This window comes from Aythya ferina (assembly GCF_964211825.1).
Source record: "Aythya ferina genome assembly, chromosome: Z".
NCBI classification, from domain to species: Eukaryota; Metazoa; Chordata; class Aves; order Anseriformes; family Anatidae; genus Aythya; species Aythya ferina.
The window spans coordinates 83,066,057-83,089,841 of NC_140299.1; the positions used below are offsets into that span (position 1 = coordinate 83,066,057).

Sequence of the window (23,785 nt, forward strand, 5' to 3'; positions counted from 1 at the left end):
ATAACCTCTCCCACGGCAGCTTTACATACGGCTGTCTCCGAGGAATGCTATTTCTGTAACTCACAGCCTTTGGAGATGCTATTTATAATTTATAACCAATCTGAAGCGCAAAGATTTTTTCTCTCCTGCAAGTCCCAGTAATCAATACAGGTCTGCACCCATCACAGTCCCGTTGACGTGAAGTTGATGTGAAGTGGGTGAGCACTGTGGCTCAAAACCACTATGGCCACCTGCAGCATCTGGGCTGGAACCGCAAACAAAGGGGAAGGAATGCTCTGTTCGGGTGCCATCTCAGCTGTTTAGTGTCACAAACTAAATTAATTGCATATTTGCCTCAGAGACACTCAGAAACTTGAGTTTTTCTGGCGTGTGTCTCATGGACTTCAGGCTTCCACGCCCTAATTCATAACACATCAGGAACTGGTGTTCGATACTTGAAGTGTCCGTAGCGTGGAAACCAGCAATTTAAGACTAAGCACTAATTTGCAGAGGCTTTGCAGATGTGAATTACACTAGATTTAACTAAGCTGAGTAACACTGCACTTCCCATGACTTAACCTTGGAGACGTCATCAGAGGGAACATTCAAGATTAATGACCACGGAGCTGCACCAAGAGCACAGCAAAGCATAGGGCATCAGGGAGGGAGGGGAGACGTTGGTGACTGTACCTGAGATGAGATGAGAACACATACTGTGACAGAGGGGGGGTGACCTCCACCAATGCCCTGCCTGAAATCCCCTTTTCTTAGGTGGGCACATGCATGGAAGGTTGGTCTGCCACCAGCAACAGAGTCTGGGATGAACGTGGAAAGGTCAAGTTTGTGGTGGAAGGAGGAAAAAAAAGACAAAAAAATAAACCCTTTAAAAATGGAAGACTCTTGCTCTGTCTTTTTCTGCTTTTTCTGGCTTTTCTGTGGCTGGAGTGAGCTCATCAGGACCCAGGGACCAGCATGGGGAAGGACAGATGTGGATTTCTCCTGGAGGAACTGCAGGTCATGTCCTGCCTTGCAACCTTGGGAGAAGCACAACGGGCCTGAAAGCAGCCCCCAAAACACACCTTTCTGCTAACACGGTATTCATCATCCAATCGAAGAGCTGAAAAGGTTGTAGCCACTTCAACACTTAAATAAGCTCCCTTTGGGAGACCATATTTATTCCAAAATGAGGACTGATTTGCTACTGCCATTCATATATATATATATAAATGCCACCAAGCTCCAAAGCTATCTTCTAGCTGACATAGTCACCTCCATTCTGAAGGAACAATGTTTGTTTTCCCTACCAGACAGAGAGAGGGAAAAAAAAAAAAAGAGAGAGAGAAAATAGCAAAGCTTAATGACCCTGGTGCATTTCCAAATGCAAATTCTCATTTTGAAATACTGTCCTGACCTAACAATTGACCTTCTGATGTGGAGTCTTATGACAGAACTGGTGCTCCTAAGTCAGGCTCACAGAAAAAGCAAGCAAGATCCTTCATGTCATGGTAGGGATCTTCTGCCAAGAGTTCAGTGGGTGCTGAAGAAAACTTGAGTTTAGTCTCTCTCAGTGAGAAAGATGGTAAACCTCAAGAACTGGAAATGAAAAAGCAAGAACCTGCCAGGAAAGTATATTTGGAAGTGGAAGAGAGATGAAATATTTAAATGAGTTTCAAAACTTGTTTCAAATTGTTTTCTTTTCCTTACATTGAGAATCTCTTTTTTTTTTTTTTAATTTTTTATTTTTTTTTATAAAATTAAGACAGAATGGAAAGAAGTTGTCAGGGTAATTTCTCTCTGAAGAATTGCTGAACTGGAATTATGTCATCTTGCATTAAAATTATCAGTTATTGCCACAGTTGGCCCACAAATATTATATTAAAAAAGCAGGAAGAAAATCACTAAAATACATTTGGGGAATTCTTTTGTTTGTGCCCTGTGCATATCTTTTAATACTTATTGCTCCAATTTGGCTTGGTTTGTCTAAAACACTGTAGGCTGTTTTTTCAAAACAAGCCTAAAACAACTGTTGATATATTAGGGAAAAAACGACATGGGGAAAAACAAGATTGAGGTGGGAGCTGAAGTTTGTCTAAATGAGAACAATATCAGCATGCACAAATGCACAGACAAGCACAGTTTGACAGTCACTGCTCATAAAAGATCCTGCAAGGAGTTAATATGAAAACTAAATCTCCTGTAGAGGGAAGTTGGAGGGGAGCTCATATATAAGCACTTAAGGAAAACTTGCGCCGTGGCTGGAATATATATAGCGCATTCCCCATTAGTCTAGGGATAAATGAAATGTAATAACCACGATATATTGCTATATTAAATTAAGAAAATATTTTTTTCAGTCTTTTGCAAAAAGAGGGAATCTATGACTGACTAAAAAGCAACGCGCTTTCCGTCAACAACATACCCATCTGTTTTGACACGCTTTTCAGAGCCAGTACCAAAACGACATGAATGCTTCACATTTTGTGCCTCTGTAGCTGCACTACGTGACTGCTCCTCCCCGCAGGAACCTCACCGAGCCTTGCAGTGCAAATCCTCCACATCTCCAGATGCCCCCAGTGGATTTTCCACTGAAGGCCTACGGGGTTGCCTCCGAGCTGGGAAAGGAAGGGGACGTGCAGGGCTTGCTCCCATATGGATCGCTCCTTTGTGAAGCCAGGAAAACCAGTCCCTGCTCAGAAAACACTGCCCCAGGCTTCGCTCTGTGCACAGGGGTCCTGCTCGGGTCTGGGGGAGAAGAGTGACTCCCCTCCATGCAAGGAGCCCCCATGCACCATTGCACCGCATCCCTGGCATGTGCCAAAATGCCCCCGCTGGGGCAGGACCATGATGGCATCTGCCCCATGGCCCAGGGTTTCTGTCACTGATCCGAGTAACAACCACCTCAACTGTGATAATTTCCATATTTTCTGTGTTTCCTTTAATAGGGAAGCACCTTGAGGAGACCATGCCGCTGCCCTTGCACAGCACTGGCTGAGCTGGACTTCTGATGTACACGCTGGTACATAAATTAAGTTTCACAACAGAAACGGTTCAGAAAAAAAAAAAAAAAAAAAAGAATCAAATAAATCTGTGGCAGACAAGCTTAGCAAATCAAATAGATGCAACTGCTTTGGTATGGGCTGGGAAGTGCTAAAACCAAATGCTTCCTTAGGACACCCATTGCTTAATGTGGCTTTCTGAAATATGAAAAGCAGATACTTTTTAATTGGGTTTAGTATCCCAAATGGGTCATGGAGATATTCCTATCTGACTTTTGTGTGTTAAGCAAGTAGATCCTTTGTAGTTAGGGATCTCCATAGTTTCCATTATAAGAGCTTGTCTTCAGTTCCTTATAAATTTTGCCAAGCTAAGTATTTGGGATGAAAATTCCCATGCTCTGTTTCTGCCTCAGGCTGATTATTTTTATTTTTTTTTATGTTTCAACTAAAAGGATTTAGTCACTTCAGGAAATAAGATTGAGGAAAAACATGTTTTGCCCCTGTTGGGGAAAAAAAGAAAAAGAAAAAAAAAGAAAGAGAAAAGAAAAGAAAGCCTTACAAGAAATTCACTGAGCAGCTCCTGCGTCTCTATTCTTCACAGCAATAGTCTGCAATTTGGAAGGTATGGTCCCTGTTGTCCTTTTGCAGTTCCCATGAAAAACCACCCAGCTTTCTGCCTCGTCACAAGCCTTTGAAAAGTCTCATTTGCATAGGCTCAGTGAAGAGTCCCCAGAAGCTGGCACCCAAAACTGGCCCACAGCTGCTCTGAAGATGCTGCTTGCGAGGGGCGAGCTGCAGCCCAGGCCGGCGGGGCCGAACTGGGCTGCTCCTGCAGTGCCTGCTGCCAGGCCCTGTGGGCACTGTGGCATCAGGCACAGGAACCGAGCGTGGCCTCACTCCATCCTGCGCTCCAAATGCAGGCGAAACAAGGGAAGAAGGGAAAAGAAAAAGCCACTTAATGCCACAAAAGAGAGGGGAGAGCTAATCCTGGGGGCAGACTGAGAGCGGAGCTGGCTGTGCAAGAAGGCTGCAGGAGGGAGGTGGCCCTGCAGCTGGAAGGAGGGCAGCCCAGGGCAGGGAACTGGCTGCAGAGAGGCTGGGGAGTGGGGACAGGGACCGGGGCGGTGTTGCAGGAGCAGCACCGGTGGCAGGAGGGTAACAAGGAGGGGAGCAGATGCAGCAGGCCACAGGGGTGCAGGTTTTTCCATCTCGTTGGAGGACCCATCCCCTCCCAGCACCACCAGAACAGACCAGCTGGGTCGGTGCTTCCTTCTGCCTTAGCTTTGGTTCATGGAGAAGGTGACAATTAACAACTCTAGTGATATCAGCTGCTTTGCCTGGTTTCACTAGTACAGGCGCCTGGATCTATGATTTCCAGCTCCACACCTGGCCTGCATCAACAGAGCCTCACACGACAAAATTTCTCTTCTTGATGAGGTTAAAGAAAGTGAATTGCACACAGAAGAAGCACATTAAGAGAATATTTGAAGTGGAGACTGAAGGGAAAAGTTAGACAATCGGCTTAGTCAATACCCAAGTGGCTCAGGGACAGGACCATGGTGACTACTGCTGCCAGTGGGAAGGAGGAGATGCATGGCGAGAAGGCTGCCAAGCAAGCAGCAAGGGAAACAGTTTGTGATCACACCATGCAGAGATTGGGAACTGCTTCTGGTGACTGGAAACTTGGCCCCTGGTGGAACGTGATTATTGGCACTGCTCGGATACAACTTCCATCTACACTGTGCTGCCCTTGAGGATCTCTTGTGCCTTTCTCTACCAGGCTCCTCCACTGACTCATTGCTTGGGTCAAAACAGACTGGGGTTTTTCAGCAGAACTTGAAATAATTTCATTTATAATGAAGCGCAACGAGGAAACAAAGGAGAATGTAATACAGCTTGGGAAACTCAAGAAATGTGGCACTTTATTTGCCGTTCTATGGATAATGAATGGAATTAAGTGTTGGGTTTAAAAACAGATATTTAAAGTAAAAAACAATGTCTATTTTAAAGAACAACAGCAGGGAACTAATCTCACTAGGGGAGTAAAACTTGCATGATTTCCCAAGTCCCAGGGAGGGTTTTGAAGCACCTGCAGACAGGAGTCTCACCACAGAAGCAGATCCTGTGCCACTGAACCATTCACAGTCAGGATGTTCCTGATCCTTCCAGGAAAGGCCTGGCTCATCTGGTTTCTTAGGCCCAAGGTTTCCAGGTGAGTATCTTCTCAGATATGTGTCACCTCTAATGGCCACTCATATTTACTGAACTACCAGTCGTATTTTTATCTTAACCCAGCTGAAGGTAACTGTTGTTTCCACCTGAGAGCACACCATGTCTGTATGGGGGCATGACCACTATGGTTGCACAGCGCTGTTGTGATTGCTGTAAAGAACGAGGATAACACGGAAATAATAATTTACGCTCAAAATAAAGCTCAAATAAAAATCAAGCCCAAATAACTCATCTGTGGTGAGTTTTTCCTGAGGCAGCCCACCAGAAGTTCCCAAAGCACTGGCCCGTAAGGTAGGGGCTCAGAGGAGCTGACCAACACCTGGGACAGGCTGTGTACAGCAATCCAGATGGACATCACAGGCTGGCTTCATCTGAGGATGCATGAGCTGTGACTCTGCCAATCCAGTGGCGCACGGAAAGCACCGAAGAGCTGTGCTCGCTGCAGGGGACAAATTGCACTCGCAGGACACAACATATGTAGGAGCACTAAAGTATAAAATACAAAATGTTTGTACATTGTCATTGCTCACTCTAGCATGAACTGATTGGGCAATAGTCTGTCACTGTGGAGGACTCTGGATAATGTTAGCCCATTAAAACTTCGAGCATTTCATACGTCGTTGGAGCTGAGAATGGCCAGTCACTAAAAGCAGTATTACGCTGCAGTCACATCACATGCACCTCTAGACTCATCCCAAAATTCGCTACCATAGCTTTAGCTAACAGTTACCTATCTGGGGTTTGGATAACAGAACAGTTAAAAAAAAAAAAAAAAAAAAAAGGAATAAATGAAGAAAACAGTATGAAGACTCATACAGGGCACCATGAACACAGCACTGACAGTTTTAATGATAAACGTATCGGAAAGAATCCATGCATCTAAACTTGTACTTGCTATGATGTGTGATGCTGTGACATGTATTTTGGGGTGCCAACCATACACAGTTTGTTTTTCTTGCTCCAGCTGTTAGCATGTACCTTTCTGTGCTAACATCATGGCACTCTTCAAATGAGACATGAAGGAAGGGTGACATAGCCACAGGCACAGAATCAATTACCCCCAAACAACAATGTAATTGATCATTCTCAAATACAGAAAATCTGCTAAGCCCTGCCAAGCCCTAACAGGCTCAGTTTCAAAAGCAGGCACATAACACTCTCTCAAAATCTGTATTAAGCTAGGCATAGTTTAAGGGCACTAACCTGCCCAAGAACGCCATCACCTCTATAAGCATTCATGTTCAGTAGCATATTTATGACAACTGCACTGTTTGTGCATCATATTATCATTCAGATAACACAACACACTTTGCACACTTTTATCTATGCTTTATGGCCAGTATCTTTTATATATTACCAACTACGGTTCATTTCTTTGTTTACTGCTGCTATATCACAACGTACCTCCCAGGTGTGGCAACGACTGATGTTGTTGCACTTACTCTTAGGAGCAGTTCTTGCTCACTACCTTGGGACACCACGTTTGCTCTGTGCAGTACAAAATCTGCTAACCCCAAACTCCTAATTATTTGCTGTTCCAAGCTGTCATAATGTCAAAGCACCATCTTTTATTCCAGGTGAGTCTTTTATCCTGTGCATCTACCTGTAGCTGTTACATTTCAATGCACATGAACATACTGGGGCCTGGAGACATGAAGAAAGGAAAATGACATCTTTTTACCTTCCACAGGCACACATTTATACCCCATCTGACAGTGCCCTGGTATGCAACAGGCCATCAAGTATTTGGTAAAAACTTTGCAAATGATCATCATCTTTTCAGGATGAGAACTCTTCTACTCCCTTTGTATGCAGTCTTGAATGCAAATTGGGCACTAGCATAGGCATTTCTCTCATAAACAGCTATGTTCCATTTATTTAACCTGCTAAAGCTAAAAACCGAGCAGCTAACACACTGCAGAAAGCCAAATCTACACAAGGCAGAAATTAGTTTGTTAAGCAACAGTCATTGGGTGTTACTGGCGTTCTTCGGTTTTGCATTTTCTTTCCTCTTAAAATATCTTGCCTTAAATTTGAAGTAATGTCATTAAGTACAGCAGACTGCTTGACAGGCTTCTCTGGTAACAGGCAGCACAGTACGTTTTCTTTAAAGGGCTCACGATACAAATGCTGAGATAAGATGTGTTTTTACTTAATGTGGATAAAGCGTGTGAATGAAGTGTGAAAAATCTGAAGTGGGAATAAAAAACAAGCCTAAAAGAATTAGGCTCTTCCCTCTTTAAAAATAAATACTGGAAAATTATTTCATTTAATAAAATTGCCAGCTTTGCAATCCAAAGAGCTCCCCTATAGTCCCTTCAAAGAAAATAAAGACAAATCATTACACAAGTGGCAATATAAACCCGTTCTTCTCTGTCACTTTTGCAAAAAAAAATAATGCTTGAGCTGTGGACTTGTAACAAGTTTTGACTATGGGCCGTTGAAAATCTGGCACTTCCATGAAGCTCCATCAGGAGCAAAATGACCCACCTAGGGTGATGGTACCTAAACCTCATGTTTTGTGCCTGGACACCTTTCCACCAGCACTGTGTCCCTTGTGGCACTGGATTTTTGTGATGCAGCAGCCGAGCCAGCCTCTAATTCAGTAGCGGAAGGTCGTCTGTGCTCGATCCTGTGCGGACCCGCACTCAGGGCTCACCCCCACCACCTGGAAGTGTGGAAGGGTGGGGCAAGGAACCAGACCCTTTTGGTCCCATCCATTTTTGTTCACTACATCAGAAACCAAACCACTGAGATTCTTGAACTCCATGCCCCAGATCCTCTTCGGAGCAACAGGCCAAAGCCAAGCTGGCTGAGCCGCACCCCAACCAGGCTCCCTGTGGTTTTATAGGTTTAAGTAGCTTAGGGTTATTTCAGTGTGCCACACCGTCATGGAGGAGCACTGGAAGTGCTAAGGTTGTCAGTCTGCTGAGCTATCAAAGATTAGCTCATGTAGGAATGTATCAACATCCTTCATATACAGCTAATCAAATTTGAAATTACTGACATGTCACCTTGAGGAGGAATTTGATTTATTATTTGCAAAGTAATCCAGAAAGCAGTGAGATGCACAGCTGTAAGAATTACTGTTACGCTGTTTATGACAATACATTAGTTTTGTTGCTTCTTTTGTGCCTTCACAAAATAATAGTAAATAACAAAACTTTCTTTGTGGCATTAAGTAGTCCAGAGAGCAACATGGAAAATGCTGCTTTTCAAAGTAATAATTCAGATATAAAACCACAGAATAAGTGTTCACTAATCATTAATGGTATGTAGCTGAAGATATGAATGTGTACAGTTATTTTCCCTCTTTGCAATGGACCCATACTTAATGGAGAAGGTTACCAAAAGCCATTTTGGCTCTGTGACCTCTCTTGCTCATTTCTCCCCATTGGGTAGCAGGGCCTGCTCCAGTGGGATCAGATTTTAAATGTCATGCAAATAGCATGCAAATTTTAAAATGCCATGCAGTTTAAGTGCATACATAATTTGTAGCATATTTACTTATATGTGCTCATAAATCACAATGCCTGTGAACACAAACTAGGAATGGAGAAGTATGTACATTTTTCATGCACAAATGTGTGCTAAAACCACCTGAAAATCTGCCCTCTTGTAACTTCATATCAGAGGTGACTTAACTTTGTCTTGAAAATAAAGACAACACAGGATCGCTCTCAAAAAAGTCAGATACCTGGTTAATTGCACTGCAGTATTCATCCAGTCTGCACCACAAATTAACACAGAGTACTCATGTATGCCACAGGCAAAGCTTCCCGAATTAAAGATTTATTTTTAGCACTGATAATTCGCTCCCGGTTGTTATGTATAGTTTTGTATGTATATAAATGTATGTTTATGGCACAACGTAAATAAGAGTTCTGCATTTGAGATCAGCTACCCTGGTAAGTAAATGACTATGCATATAAACAAATCTGTTCACTACCTTCAAATATTTTTATTTGTCATATAATTATATCATATATATATCTTCACAGATGTATAAAATATATTCTTAGGAAAATTGCCACGGAATGTTGTTGCTTATATTAAGTAAATGGTATATTTGTGTACTGTGCTCCGTACTTATATACATGAAGCATATTTGTATACACATAGAACTGCCAAATATTTCACTTCTGTTACTGTACACACAGGTTGATATTACTAGGAAAAAAAATAAAAATAAAAACAAGTACTAACTCTCTGGAGTGTTTTGGAGACTGGGTTACCAGCACACCTTTCAGAAAACGTGTTTTAATGCTGACAAGGCTGCAACAAGATGCTCTAGGTAAGGATGCTGTATGGCCAGGTAGGCTTATGGCTAACAACGCAGCCTTTACCCACCTTTAGTCCATTTAAATCGAGGCTGATAATTGTTGGCACCACCAGACAGGGTCTGGAAGAAGCTTGTTAGAACCCCTCTGCTGTCCAACTGGCTGCTCGCTGCGGGGCCATAAATTCCTGCCCACCACTTTAAGGGGTAGGTAAAACAGACCTCTGAAGAACTGACTTTACCCCGCGTTCCATATTTTCTTCCCATCCCTGGTGTGGGGCACTCGGGGCCTGGCTAATCTACTAAAAGAAGCAAAAAGTGCATTTACAGGTGGCTTTGAGGAGAGGTGTTTCAAGCTGCAGCGGTGAGATCGAGAGGAAACAGGTTCTGAGACAGTGTGGGAATGTTCAAAATGGAATTTAAATAACTAAAAGAGTAACAAGGGATGTGAGGTGAATTTCAAAATATTAGCATTAACAACTTTCTTTTTTTAGACAGGTTCTCTCTGGCAAATAAAGCTGTTAAGTGATTTCAATAGCATCAATATTATACACAAAAATGTGATATCGTTAATAACAATGAAAAAGAAGAGAATTCTCACGGGAGGTATAAAACTGGTGTGCAACAAGTTATACCCTCACTCTCCTAATCCAGTCTGAGCCATTTAATTTCATGTTTTTAAAATATATTAAAAGGCTTGCTTTTTTCTTCCCCACAAAAGCCTCTTAAAAAGCATTCATAACACATCCGTGTGCATATGAAGTAGGTGGCGGTATGCTAGCAGAGCCGAGGTTGCCTCGTGGTTGTTCTGGGGAAGGACAGCCCTCAGTGCCAATGCTGAAGCTGACCCGACAGATCGGACCCTCGGGAGGGTCCTGGATTTACATTTCATAAGCTCAATAATATTCTGCCTGATTTATGATTTGCTGCCTGGAACAAAGAAGGTTGTGCTTAACAACTTTACTTTAGTGTGGGTAACTGTTGATCTCAAAATGGCACGTAAAATGCATTTACATCAGCGCTGCTAATAGGCCCATAATGATTCTTTATTATGTTTCAGTGAAAGGCAACTGAGTGACAGGTAACTGATTTTGTAGATCAAATAACTTTCTGCCACCCCCACACAGCTCCCAGCTGCTGCACACTTCACACGCCAATACAAATACAGTTGTAAAGCAGACAAATATATTATAACTACGTTATTAAATGAGACACAACACAGGGTGCTGGAAGACTCAGAGAGCTGTTTAATAGGGAACTACGGGGATGCAAAACTGAGTTCCACGAGGGTTTTGGCACACAGCTGGTGCCCCCGTCCCTGATGCCAGAGCTCAGCAGCACCGTGCCTGTGCTCAGATAGTGCCTGCCCTGCCAGGACAGGGGATGCTCACTGCACGGTGCTTAAAGAGAAGCATTCTGGTATGTAGACATGGGTACTGCTCTCAGAGACACTGACAAGGGTGTTCAGAAATCCTGGTGCTGGAGGCTGATGGTGCTGATGGCCTGCAATGCTGCAAAAGCCTCCTGCTTGGCTGGGATGTATTTTTACGTGCTAAACTGTGGGTAAATAAGGCGTCGGAGTCTGTCTGATCATCTTTGACAACAACTCCAGCCCTGCCATCACAGCCACAGGAGAAACCATCACGTACCCAGCCCTGACCTCCCGAGCCTTTTATCTGCGTGTGTACTCTCCCCGGACCCCGCAAATAAAGGGCAACCAGCAATTTACACATGAATCAGCCTTCTCTGCCGAGCAGGCACCAGAGATGTCCCTTTTCTCTGCCGTGGTGGGGAGAAGTGGCCGGGTCGGAGATTGTCTGCCCAGGAATCACAGTCAGCAGTGGCGGGCAGCGGAATGCTTGGCGGGATGCCTGGCGCGGGCAGCAGCAATGGAGAGCAGAGGAGTGCCGAGAGGGGAGCTGCTCAAAGCAGACCATGTCACACAGCGCGGAGATACACTGCTGATAGGAGATGGTACAAGATACCTTAGCAGGCAGCCGTATGGAATTCAAGATGCATTTTGATGAGGCACAAGCCTTGTGGTTACTTCAGGTCTTGGCTCCGCTTGCATGTGCTGCCTCTTGCAGCCACCACTGACACCGGCATGCTTACGAGTGACTGGCCAGGGGCATGCATTGGCCAGCCCTGACAAAATGCTCTAATGACATCATTCTCAATGGTGAATAGCCAAACACTTTACAATGTGAAGGTCTACTGTAGAGGCAGTGCAGTGCTTGGTTTCCACCAAACATCACTGCTCAGAGGAGTTTCGGCTGTGCCTAAGCAGGGCCCGTGCTCTCCTACCTGGAGCAGGAGGCGAAGTGGGGACCAGCACTGCTTCATTGCACGCACTGGAAGTATTTCTGCAGGTGAAGCCACTGCAAACCCCATCCACCGCTCTCCTATCCCCACTCCTGCCCCTTGTGGATGCCCTATTGGACCTGGCTCTGCCCCACCCAGCTTGCTGCCACAAGAGCACAACACAAACAACAATGTACAGCCTTTTAAAGCAAACAAGCAACAAGATGAAACAAGAGCAGTTTGGCTGAAGAGATGACTTTGCCTTCTAAAAACCCGAAACCAAAATATAAAATAAAAGCAAGATGTCTTCCTCCTTTATACACTAGGTAAATCCCTTATTCTCTACAATTACACCTTTTTATTGGGGTTACATCCATCCTATCTTTGTTTAACCTTCCTGAAAACACTCTTATTGCTGAGAATGCTTATGCTATGCATCCGTGCTTCCCAAGATACATGGGAGTAAAAATATGATTTCAGAAATTGATTCTGCCTTTGAAAAAAAAAATAATTCTATGAGTGCTATGCCTATATATCTGATGGACAAAACAGACCTACTGAGTCTAATTGCTTTAGTATTTACATGATGATATGCAGGTGTAAAATAATGATATAGGTTGGATATGCCTTCATTTAAATTTAATACCAACGTTGCTAGCATCAGATCTGCATTTATTAGTGTGGTACATTTTCTGTGAGTATGGTTTGACTAGATGCCAATGATTTTTGAACTATGTAGTGAAGCCAATTAGCTCTAAGAAATAAACTGATACTTCTCTCTAGTGTCATACTAACTGCTACAGTATGAATTATGCTGCTGATAAAGATGTTGCTATGAGCCAAAACATAACTACAAAGACTTAATCAACTTGCAACATTTACATAATCATAATAAGAAATTCAGCTCTGAAAGAGTTGTGTTTACGTCCCTAAATGTACGTTTTTAACGGACGCCAAAAACAAAGGTAAAAATTAATATAAAATGTGGTTTATTGTTCTCCGAGCCTTACACTCTCCCCCATTTCCCGGAGCGGGTGCTGTCCCTCTGCCATCCCAGCCCCGGTCACGGTGGACGCGCTCCCTCCTCAGTGCCCTGCTCTCCCCTCGTGCTGCAGCGCTCTCCTGCCCGGTCTCGCTCCTTCTCCTCCCTACACATTGCTTCTGACCCCTCCTCACCGCCAGCTCCCTGGCTCTCGTTCCCCTCTCACCCCGTCCAGGGGCTCACCACCATCCGTCTTTCCTTCCATGCCTGGCTGTTAAGTCCTTTCATAGCCACCGGAGATGTCACCTGCTGGGCTCCCAGGGCAGGCGCTGCTTCCAGATCCTGCTCGTGGCTCACGTTGGCTGCTGCTGTTGTGTAATAAACCTCTACAGCCAACCCTGCCCTGTTTGTTAAACCAGCACTGCTGCCCAAGCTCACCATGGCCAACATGATGCCTTCTTCTCTTGTCCTGCCAACGACCTCAAGCCCTGCAGGCACTCCTCCTGGACATCGCTGTGAAGATCTTTGTCATGCCGTGCTGCTTTTTTCACCCTTCACTGGCTCTGCTTGCTTGATCACAGGGAACTTCAGGTCACTGTTCCTGCATCCAGAACCCACGGGCTTTGCCTGTGCTGGCAAACAGCCCCAGGAACCTTGCTGGGCACCAGGCCCCACTGGCACCAAGCGTTCCCTGCATGCAGTCCCCTCAGGCAACCCCGACTCCCAGGCAGGCTGAGGGCTGGTGAGCTGTCCTCCTCAGGCACCAGGAGCAGTCTGAGGAGCACGAAAGCATGGGCAGATGCATCCCAGCACCCTGGACCATCCCTGGGCACTTTAATTAACAAAGGCAGACATACACGGCTGTCCGATCTGCTGCTTGGCCCACCCATCTCCTCATACTCGCTCCTGCCTCTGGTCAGCCCATCACACAATCCTTCAAGTGCCAGATTTGTGTAGTCTTTTCCACAAATTCCTGCAGACCCACTTTATTAACTTCCTAGAAATTCCTCTATACAGCTCTCTGCTGAGATGCTTACAAAGGGTCAGAATAATTTGTCGGCTGGTCCTTCAGACAACCACTATCACACCATACAGCTGGGCTGTGACACCACTGCTTTTCTCTTGAATATTAGACTGCATATTATGACTGCCAGCTCTCTTTCTGGAAGCTGGATTAGTGTCAGACGTCTCTGCTCTTGCCGTAGCACAGGTGATCCACCTGGGTGCCTGTAAAATGCCCCTGAAGGTCCTCCAGCAGGGAAACTGATGCAGGGCAGGAAGCAGGGCTGGGAGCAGGGCTGGCTGTCACGCAGAATTAGCGTGGAGGGCACTGACGAAGCGAAGTCATGTCTAAGCACACTGGCCTGTCTCAAGCTCAAAAAGCAGCCAGGCAGGACACGTACTGAAGTGGTATACAGGGACGTGTCTCTACCACAAATGTCTTAAGGGCAGGAGGTCAGATTCCCAGGTACCCCTGGCAAAGTGGACCAGGCATCCCAAATAGCAGAGGCTCATGGTGCTCTGCCTAAAACCCACTGGTTTCCCTTAACCGAGCCATCTGAAAATTGCTAGAAAAACGAGTTAGTGAGGAGGTAAGGGGAAGAAACAGTTAAAAAACAGCCTGGGCTTTACTTGAATACTACTTCACATGGCAGAAGGATGTTATTCTATCACTGTTGACAGAGGAAACCTCTTTTGGTGGCTTGCGCCCTGTGAGTCTTGTCAAGAAATCACTTTTGCAGGCACCAGGAGAAGCTCTGAACTCCTCCCCAGCAAACACAGCACAAAGAGGAGGCTGGCACTTTGTGTTCACCTCTGGGAAAGATCAAGTCCTGACCGTCCATCCCAGCTCATGGAAAGAGGTCAAAGCCATGCTTTCAGTCCAAACCGGTGCAAGGTGTCAGCCCCAGCTCTGCCAGCTCACATCCACATAGTTTTATCTTTCCATCCTGTGAGTGCATGTTCTTGCTTTGCCTTCACTAGCCTACGAGTTGAAGGGAAGCTTGTGCCTTTTCCCATTTGGCAAAAAAGCAATCTGCCAGAGTCCCAGGTGGGAAGAGAGGTCCCTCATGTTGCTGCTGAGTGAGTAAGACACCTCCTCTGTGAGCCTGACTTAGCTGACACTTATTTGGGACTTAAAGCACAGCTCTGCCTTAGCTTGTTTTCAAAGTCCCTTGGTTAGATTTATTAAGTGATTTTTTTTTTTTAATAGATAGTTGGTCAACCTTTTTTTTACAGTGTTTAGATATACAGAAGCAAACATCTCTTGCCCCTACTAACGTGCTGATACAAACAAATTCCCATGTAGGATGCATTAAAGTTACATTTTGACTACAAGGAACATGGTCTTATCTTCTCTTTATGTCTAAAAGCCAGCAGTGCACTGAAATAACACTATTTGTAAGGGAAGCAGACCATGAACTTTAAGACACAAGTGCAATGAGATGGCACTTAATACAACATTGTTAAAAAATAGGGCAAGTGGATGCTGCCTGTGAAACTCAGAGCATGCTGATAATGAAAAGCCTCAGGAAAGGCTGGAGGACCTCATTGTTGTCCGGCCCAAAGCACCCAAGCTGTGCACCCTGCAGGCAAAACTCAGCTCCTGGATTAACCCCGCAAAGGTAACTACTTGTCGGACAGCGTCCAAATAGGTAAGTGGGCAAAAGTTATTCTGAGCTGCCTTTTAAGGTTGAATAATTTTTTTTTTTTTACATGAATGAGAAATTCATTTGTAGAAGAGTGCCTAAATTGCATAAATTTTAACATGGTCTCTCCTACAACTAGCTGTCTACTGTCCAGTTCAGCAGCTGCTGAAGGAGTTCACAGTCAGCCAGACAATTTGCTAACCAGAAAGAAAAAAGGACAGGACCAGGAAGAAACAATCAGAAAGTAATTCATAATTGAGGTGGGCTAATTTGAATATTTAATATCCCAAGTAATGCTGGAAAGAATAACTTGAGGCAGGACCTGGGTCAATAAACAGTTTGCAGCAGATCTTTGGCACAGCCGTACTGATAAATTTGCTGATAAAGACTTCTGTTGTTTCTTTGATTTAATTCCGTCGATAATTTTATTTCTTCATTCACCTTTCCTACCCTGCCTTTCCAGCTGAGCAGAGCCTCAGGGCAGACATATATATATATATACATATATATACAGATAAGAGGTTTTTTTGTATGTCCCAAATAATGCGGTCATAACATAGGAATATTTGCAATGTGCCAAGCAGGGTGTGCTTCTCTGTTTAATAAGGATTACTGATATATTTAAGAAACATATCTCAGGCTAAGTATTTAAATGAATGATTTAGAAGTTTATTGGGATTTACAGAATTTGAATATGTGCATTTTCCTGTCATTCAGGTAAGTATTTGTATTAAATAAGTGTCTGTGACTTGCCACCAAGAATAAACACAAAATAGCGATTTACCCAACTTTTGCACATTGAAGTTTTCACATGCATCATCTGTCCCCCTTGTAGGCATGGCAGACAAATTTAACTGTTGACATACACTGGGAGCATACGACTCAAACGTCAATGTTAAATATTGTTTTAAGGAAGACAGTTATTTTCAGAACAAAAGCAGCTAGAGGTTTAGTTAAAATCAGTTTAAAGTGCAAAATATTTGCATTTAATTTGATTTAGATGTTCGCTGAAAAGATCTCATTAAAAAAAAAACAACTCTGGGTTTGTAAGGCTGAAATTTTATTTGAAGCCTGGAGTGTTCCCTGATACAGGAACAGACGTTACCAGTTTTACAGTCAGACATACATTGGACTTTCTTCATTATTTCCTACAACTTTTTTTTTTTTTTTTTTTTTTTTAATACAGAGTACATTTTATTAACATGAAATTCATATTTTTAGAGTGGTGAGATCTGAAATAACAGCATTCAAGGGGCTGCTTAGACAGTATTACTCATTTGACACTGAAGGTTTTGTTTTAGTACACAGCATATAAAACCATTTCCTCAAGATATTTTGTGTTCAGCATAAAATATTAAAAATGTCTCATTTCCAAGAGATCTGGTGGGAGTTCATGACAGATGTGTTATATCTTTTTTTGAAATTTTTTGCAGCATTATTGAGTCTAATTAGCCCCGATGATTTACCCATGACAGTATGAACTTCTTGAGAGGAAAGGAAAAGTGGAGCATCATCTTTGGAGCAAAGAACAAACACGTTTTTGGGGAGATAGCAGGGAGAGAAAGCCCCGATTCGAGGAGGTTTGCAACTGATGCCCACAAGTAGCCCTGGGAGCTTTCACTTATTTATGCACCACCATATGATCCATCTCTTTGCCTTCAGCACTACAAAACAGCCTGGGTACAAAGCGCTCTCCAGGTGTTAGCTCAGCAATCGTGTCACTACTCCTTATCTACCTCTTCTGACTCGTTTTGGAGGACAAATTACTACTGACGAACAGTGCCTGACTCCAAAAGCCTGCCACAGACAAGGGGAGGCACTCCTGAGCATCCCTTGGCAGCTGCCCCTCGCCAGGCCAGGAGCTCACTGGGGATGCTGTGAATCTGAACGTGAAGCTGCCCTTGTGGATGCCCCTGAGAGCTTTTCTTTTTGCCTGGAGGGCTTCTGCCTGCTTTTCTGCCACAGCACAAGCACCCTGGTGCCACCAGCCTCATCAGGGACAGGGACACAGCCCGGACCAGCAGCACCAAGGCTGGGCAATGAGGGAATCACTTGGGTTGGGTCACATGGGGGATGCTGCAGAAAGTTAGATTTTCTCAAGTTTCAATTAAAACATTTCCATTTTTTTTTCTTTTTCTTTTTTTTTTTTCACCTGAGTGTAGCCCCATGTGGCAAGGTCAGCCCTTTCTGTGAATAAACAGCTCAGTCGCCTCCAGTATAGCTGTTATCTTCCTCAACAAGGGGAGACATTTGGCACAGCCTAAAGCTGGGGCACGAACCCTGGCTAAGCTTAAGACATTTATCTGACAGCATCAGCTGACACTCCACAAACACATTTGCTCTCCATGACCCCAGAGCATTCGTGATTAATCAAAAATGTATCTTGGATCTTGAGAACAAGCTACAAGCAGGCACACACAAAAAAGAATATGCTCTCGATCTCGCTTATCGACTCCAGAGGTATATTGAATTTAGAAATAGCAAATAGAATAAAATGATCAATATGTTCTCACTTGTCCATGGAAGAGCAAACTTTATCCCTCCAGCAACAAACATTGATCATGTAAATGTTCTGGAGCTGCTTTCAAGTAAAGAAAGCAAAGGCACCAGGATTTTCGGGGAGGGGTGCGGGACACAAAAGCCACCACTGTACGGGGGTGATCCCTCGGCTGGACGGCATGCAGGAGCGTGTCGAGGCGCCTGAACCGCCGCTGCTGCGGCCGCCTCCACGAGTGCACATTGCTAACATCCAGTCTGGGAAACACTGTGCCAAGCCATCTTAATAAAACATTATAGAGGGGACTTTAAAACTTAATGAAGGCACATAATCTGCTTCAGAGAAAACTCTCTGCCTTAATTTAAATGAGACACAGTTATAACATATCCCCTATGCACTGTTTACAATTTATAATTTATGTCTCAGTTCAAATACACTACTTTCTGCAGTCATCTGCTAAGTGATATGATTAGCATTTGAATACTGTAATATTCCGCTTCTCGATACTCAGAGTAATATGATGCAGTGCATTTCTATTTTAATACCTTTTTTTTTTTATTCACTAATAAGCATACCAAGCTCTAATTAGTTACGAAGAAAGAAATCATGCGCCCCACCCAGTCTAATTTGAAAATGGTTATATCTCTGTAAAAACTCTCCACCATTTCACTTATTAAATCCCATTCTTTTCTGGTTACCTACTGCTCAGGCTACAAGCCGTTTGTGCTCATACAGCACCATCACTCTGCTACAGCACAACTACTGTATGTGCTCCGGTCCCTGTTGGCACGGCAAACAAACTTTCATTGCGTGTGTTCTCTATAAAATTGTGGTACTAATTAGAAGATATAAACTCACGCTGAGACATGATATGAATTGGCTTTATGCATCTACTAAGCTCACAGCAGTATTAGATTTATACTCTTGATGCCCTCAACTAATATTCAACTAGAAACTTGTAATTTTTTTAAGACCTGCGGAAGAATGAAACAGAAGTGACTGCGTCCCACTCACAGTGTCGCAGGACTATGGCAGCCCGCACTCTGCTGACACATATATCTATAACCAGCACACACAGAAATGACCCTTCTGCTTTTTCAGCAGGTCTGGGGACAGAGTACTGCATGGGGTGCTCACGGCCTCTCCCCACAGAGCAGGAACAGGGGCGCTGGGGGACAGAGTCCCTAGCACCTCATCGTCAGCTGCTGCTGGTAAAATCATCCAGCTATGTTCAACAAACAAACAAACAAACAAACAAAAACCCATAAAAGCAAACTCAGAGGAGGGATTTGTGGGTCTGCCAGGACCAGGAAGGTGCCCAGGCACCCCAACTTCAACCTGATTAAAAATACTGCGTGAACACAGGTTTGTGACCACCCTGCCCAAACTCTTACAGCATGAACTGTGAACACTAGACATCACAGCTGTGTGTTTTGACATCCATGGTGAAAATGAGCAGAAAATCTAACTGTTCCATATCAAGAAGTATTTTTACTAGTGCTAATGCGCCTTAAATACCTTGTTCCACAGATGAGTGGCCTGGCACCTGCTGCATGAGAAATAGCCAATTACTGCTCAGTGTCTCTAATTTTCTGATTCAATTAGCATGCTTCAGAGCTTTCCAGTTTAATTGCAAACTACTTCACAGTTAGCTCTCTGATTAATCATTGCCCATCTGCAAGCCATCGCAAAACTTGGTGGAACAAATCTGTGTACTTTGGAATGCTGGGAGCTTAGCAAATCAAACTTGTTTTGGTATATAAAGCTTTAATTTTGTTTGCCCTTTTCAGCTGCACTTGTAAGAAGCTCTGTACTGATTAAACAGGAAGTCCAGACAATAATATGCTACATTATGCATATAATTACTGTAAATACAGGCGAGACTGTAGAAACATCATTTAAGGTTAGGTGATAACATGTATGGAGTAGGGGGTCAAGAAAACACATTCGGAACCAATTTCTCCCCCATTATGACAGAAAGAGGGGGGTAGAGGGGGTGGAAACGGGGAAGCATGCAGACACCCGTGTCTCTGGAGGCATTTTTGCAAAACGAGGCTCCTGTACAACCACTGCATACTGCCTCTAACCTCCTTTGTAAAGGGGGCTGGTGCTTCTCCAAAACTTATCAGAAAGTTCGAAAAGTTATACTCTATTGATTTAATACCACGTCTCTACACTTTGTTTATTTACTTTAAGGTATTTGCTTATTTGTTTTAATTTATTTAATTCTATTTTAACTTAACTGCTGGACAGGCTCATAAGAGTGCCCAAATGTCATGGAGCTGCTGTTTTTTCTGCATTTTTCTGCAGTAACAATAGCAATATCCAGTGAACTAACACAGCTTCCCTATTTTAGAGCTGTCTTACTTGGATATACAAAAACTACCTGCCTGGAAGACTTCATTACGAAAGTACCAGTATGTCATACAGCAGGAAATTATCAAATACATGCAGAATTAACTACTTTGCATATACAAAGGTATACATGTAACTGAAGCCTACAGATTTCATGATTCATCTCAGCAGGCCTGAATTCCCAAGAAGATTTCAGAATGCACTACATTCAAAGTATTAGATGGGTGATTCAGTTCTGCAGGATGCCAAACATCCCTGATCTGTATTAAATTCAATGAGATGCATTGGTGCCCAGCATCCCATGGCATCATGCTTCAAATACTTCCCTGAACTGGGGCCATAGCAAATATTTTAGTTTTCCAAATCCTGTACTTAAGAACAAGCCAATCTCCATCATAATCTACCTGCAGACTAATAAGAGAAATACTGTTATTGTAACTAAAAAGCTAAATCAGCTCAGTGATCTTCTCTAATCTTGAAAACAGACACAAATACTGTGAAACTATGGTAACAGCGCTTGGAAGATACCTGGTGACATCGCCAGAAAGCAGTACCTCCTGCATTGTGGCAGAAACACAACTACATGACTGAAACATGAAGGAACAGCTCTCTAAAGCTGTATTTCTGATTGCCAATATGCTGTCACCACACAGGCTGAAATTTGGGCTACTTCTTCGAAGTCCTTGGGTCCTGGTCTGAGTTTCAAATTAACAAAATCCATCTTTCTGTATCAGATGAGGCATGTGTGTCACCTTCCAAGGATAACCTTTGCAACTTCTCCATGATGAATAATAAAGTAATTGCAAACTCAAGGCAAAATGTCTTTGACTCTGTGACACACCAGCTCCTGCTTATCATTTGTTTTAATGCAGACATGGTGTACCTGAGTAGAGGATTTTTCCTGTAGCCTATACAATCAGATTACAGATTTGAGACATCTGTTTCAAGCCATGCTGAGGAGCAAGCTTCTACTCAGGGAAAAAAAGAACTGTCTTGCTGCTCTGTGGAGAACCCCATATTTTAGCAGTTCTGTATGTTTTGTTACCATTGGTTTTTACTTTGTGTTTCTGAAATCATTGCAGCTTGTATTATCTTTGGCCTCTTCCTCTGAACAAGGAAAAGCAAAAGCAGTGAACTGCTTAATGCCTCAGACTCAGGTGTAGCAACATCCCCTGGCACATAAACTTGAGAGACCTCTCCTGAACCATCTCACAGACTATGTCACGTGGAGGCAAAGCAATGGGCACAAAACACAGGGTCTAGAGAAGACAAGGGACACGGCCATAAATCAAGGGTCCGGGCTGAGCTACAATTGAACCAGAAAACTGTTGCGAGGGGTCTGCAGCCCCATCCTGCAGGCTGCCAGCTCCGATGCTCAGGCCCTTTCTCTATATGAACATTTCCCATCCAAAAAATAAATGACACTTCCAGGGTAACTCTTCAGGCTGCTTGCCCCAAAATACAGTGTGGTACGGCACGCAGAAGGAAAAATGCTGGTGTGCTTTTATAGGGACCTGGTCTCTGTCTCTTGTGCTTGCAGCCCTTTTAGGGAAGGGGACTGTGCAGGCTGGGCTGAAAGTCACCTGCCTTCACATTCCCTCTGTGCCCTCACCCAGCCCTGACCTGGCTGTGACAGCTCCACCAGCTCCAGATCTGCCTCTTCCTTCCTGCTTCAGATCATCAAATTGCCATTGATGTTTTGTTCCCCTTTACTCCTGCATCATTTAAACTTTCCCTAAGATCCCCTGTAATTTCTCTTGTTATGCAACTCCCAGTTTATAATGTTTAATCTTTTTTACATAGGTTTTGGAAAAAAAAACACATAGCTTTGTTTGATTTTTTTGGATGTTTTTGTTTGCTTTCTTTAGGGAATATCCTAAGCCTCAAACATTTCTCTCTGTTCTGAATTGCACAGGGTGAGACAAATGTGTTAAAAACATGTGGGGAAATCCACTATTACTTATACTTCCTTTTTAAACCTTTTCCTCCCCTCCCCCCAAAGAAAAGACAAAAATTAAAATTCTAGGCATGGAGGAGGTCTCATTTCCCTTTATCACTGTCCCTCCCTGCACATACTTAATCTCTGCTTCACATGAGGAAGAAAGGCAAAACTTTTGTTTTTATTAGTTAGTTTAAGAAGTTTCAAGCCATGAGAAAGAGTGATTTTGACAAGAGACGCTATCTTCCCTCACTTCTTGTTTTTTCGGAAACACTCCTCTTCTTTCTACCTGGCCTTTTGAGATGACAGAACATGGGCAGGCTTTAGCAGGTCTGGGATGCAGCACTGGAAAGCTTTGTTCTGAAATGCTGCCCTGATCTCAACCTGGAAAACAATGAAGAAGGTTTAAAAAGGGGAACCTATTCCAGCCCAGGAAAAATGAAAAGGGGAAGGGCTCAAAACCAGCCCACCTCCCGCATGGTCCTGCAGACATGAGGGGTCCCACATGGTGGCAGGGATGGAGCTGGACCCGCACCGTGGGACTGGCTCCTGCCACGCCAGCATCTCCCTGTCCTAAATACACGGCTCCAGCAAGCGGGAGGATGTTAATTATTCAGAAATTACGTGACTTGAAGAGTAACTACAGAGGTAGTTTCCCAATGATGAGACTCCTATTAAGAAGTTTACTGAGAAATTTGAGACTTCATTAAGAGTTATTCCCAAATGGTGCTGGTCCATCGAGGCTCTGGTAGGATGCAGTAACCCGCCTGTTGTCAGACATCTGTAGTTAAACCCAGGCTCTGATTACTGATCCCGCCTCTGCAGCTTTCTGCTGAGCTGCTCACGTAGAGAATTTCCCCAAATTTTGACCCAAGCACAGTGGCGGCAGCGCAGCCCACTTTGTTCCTTGCCAGGTATGATCATAGTAACATATTGGGGAGAAGAAATCAGAAAACATCCATAGATGAAATTTTCTAATAGTAAAATATAAACATGACCTCTCTTTTCCATGTTATCACAGGCACCGAGTTACCACCGCTGTGTTAGTATACATGTGTTAAATATTTATACAGCTCAGGTGAAAATATAGTTCACTTGACAACTTGCACACTGCAGTGCCTACTTTTAGCAGAAACACTCAAGCTATTAGTCTCCAGCACAGAGCAAAAGAGAGTCTCAGATCATTTTTAAACCACGAACCAAAAGGCATGGCTTTGCTTAGGTGTTTCATTTAACTGTGAATAAAAATTAGCATTCTAGCCAGTAAAGACTTGCCTGACTTCAGGTAAGGTCATCCAGTCCCTGGCTGGGAATGCAGGGGATATCCCGCAACAGAGAACTGATTTATTTCACCATCGTGATGCCCAGGTGCCACAGGGACAGGATTCCCAGGGAGAATCCTCTCTTAAAAAAAGGGAGAATCCTCTCCTAAAAAAAGATGAACATGCTAGGTAAATGAAATCGTAATACTTATGGAATAAGGGGCTGAATAAAAAGCATGGACACCTAGTGGGGACAGCAGTGGGTGAGCACAGATCCGCTCCAGCTGCTGATTCAGGCTGGTCACTGCTTTTGCT

At 43.8% G+C, this 23,785-nt stretch overlaps 1 protein-coding gene and 1 long non-coding RNA gene across 6 annotated transcripts in view; both read right to left on the reverse strand.

The window, feature by feature from the left end:
- The window catches only part of ARB2A (ARB2 cotranscriptional regulator A), a 254,174-nt gene that overhangs the window by 11,244 nt on the left and 219,145 nt on the right, over positions 1 to 23,785 (reverse strand). The gene's annotated exons all lie outside the window — the stretch shown is intronic.
- LOC311427138 lies at positions 22,370 to 23,742 on the reverse strand. Its single transcript, XR_014687219.1, has 2 exons — positions 23,484 to 23,742; positions 22,370 to 22,592 (listed from the first exon to the last, which is right to left on the reverse strand). It is a non-coding gene; the product is annotated as an uncharacterized lncRNA (long non-coding RNA).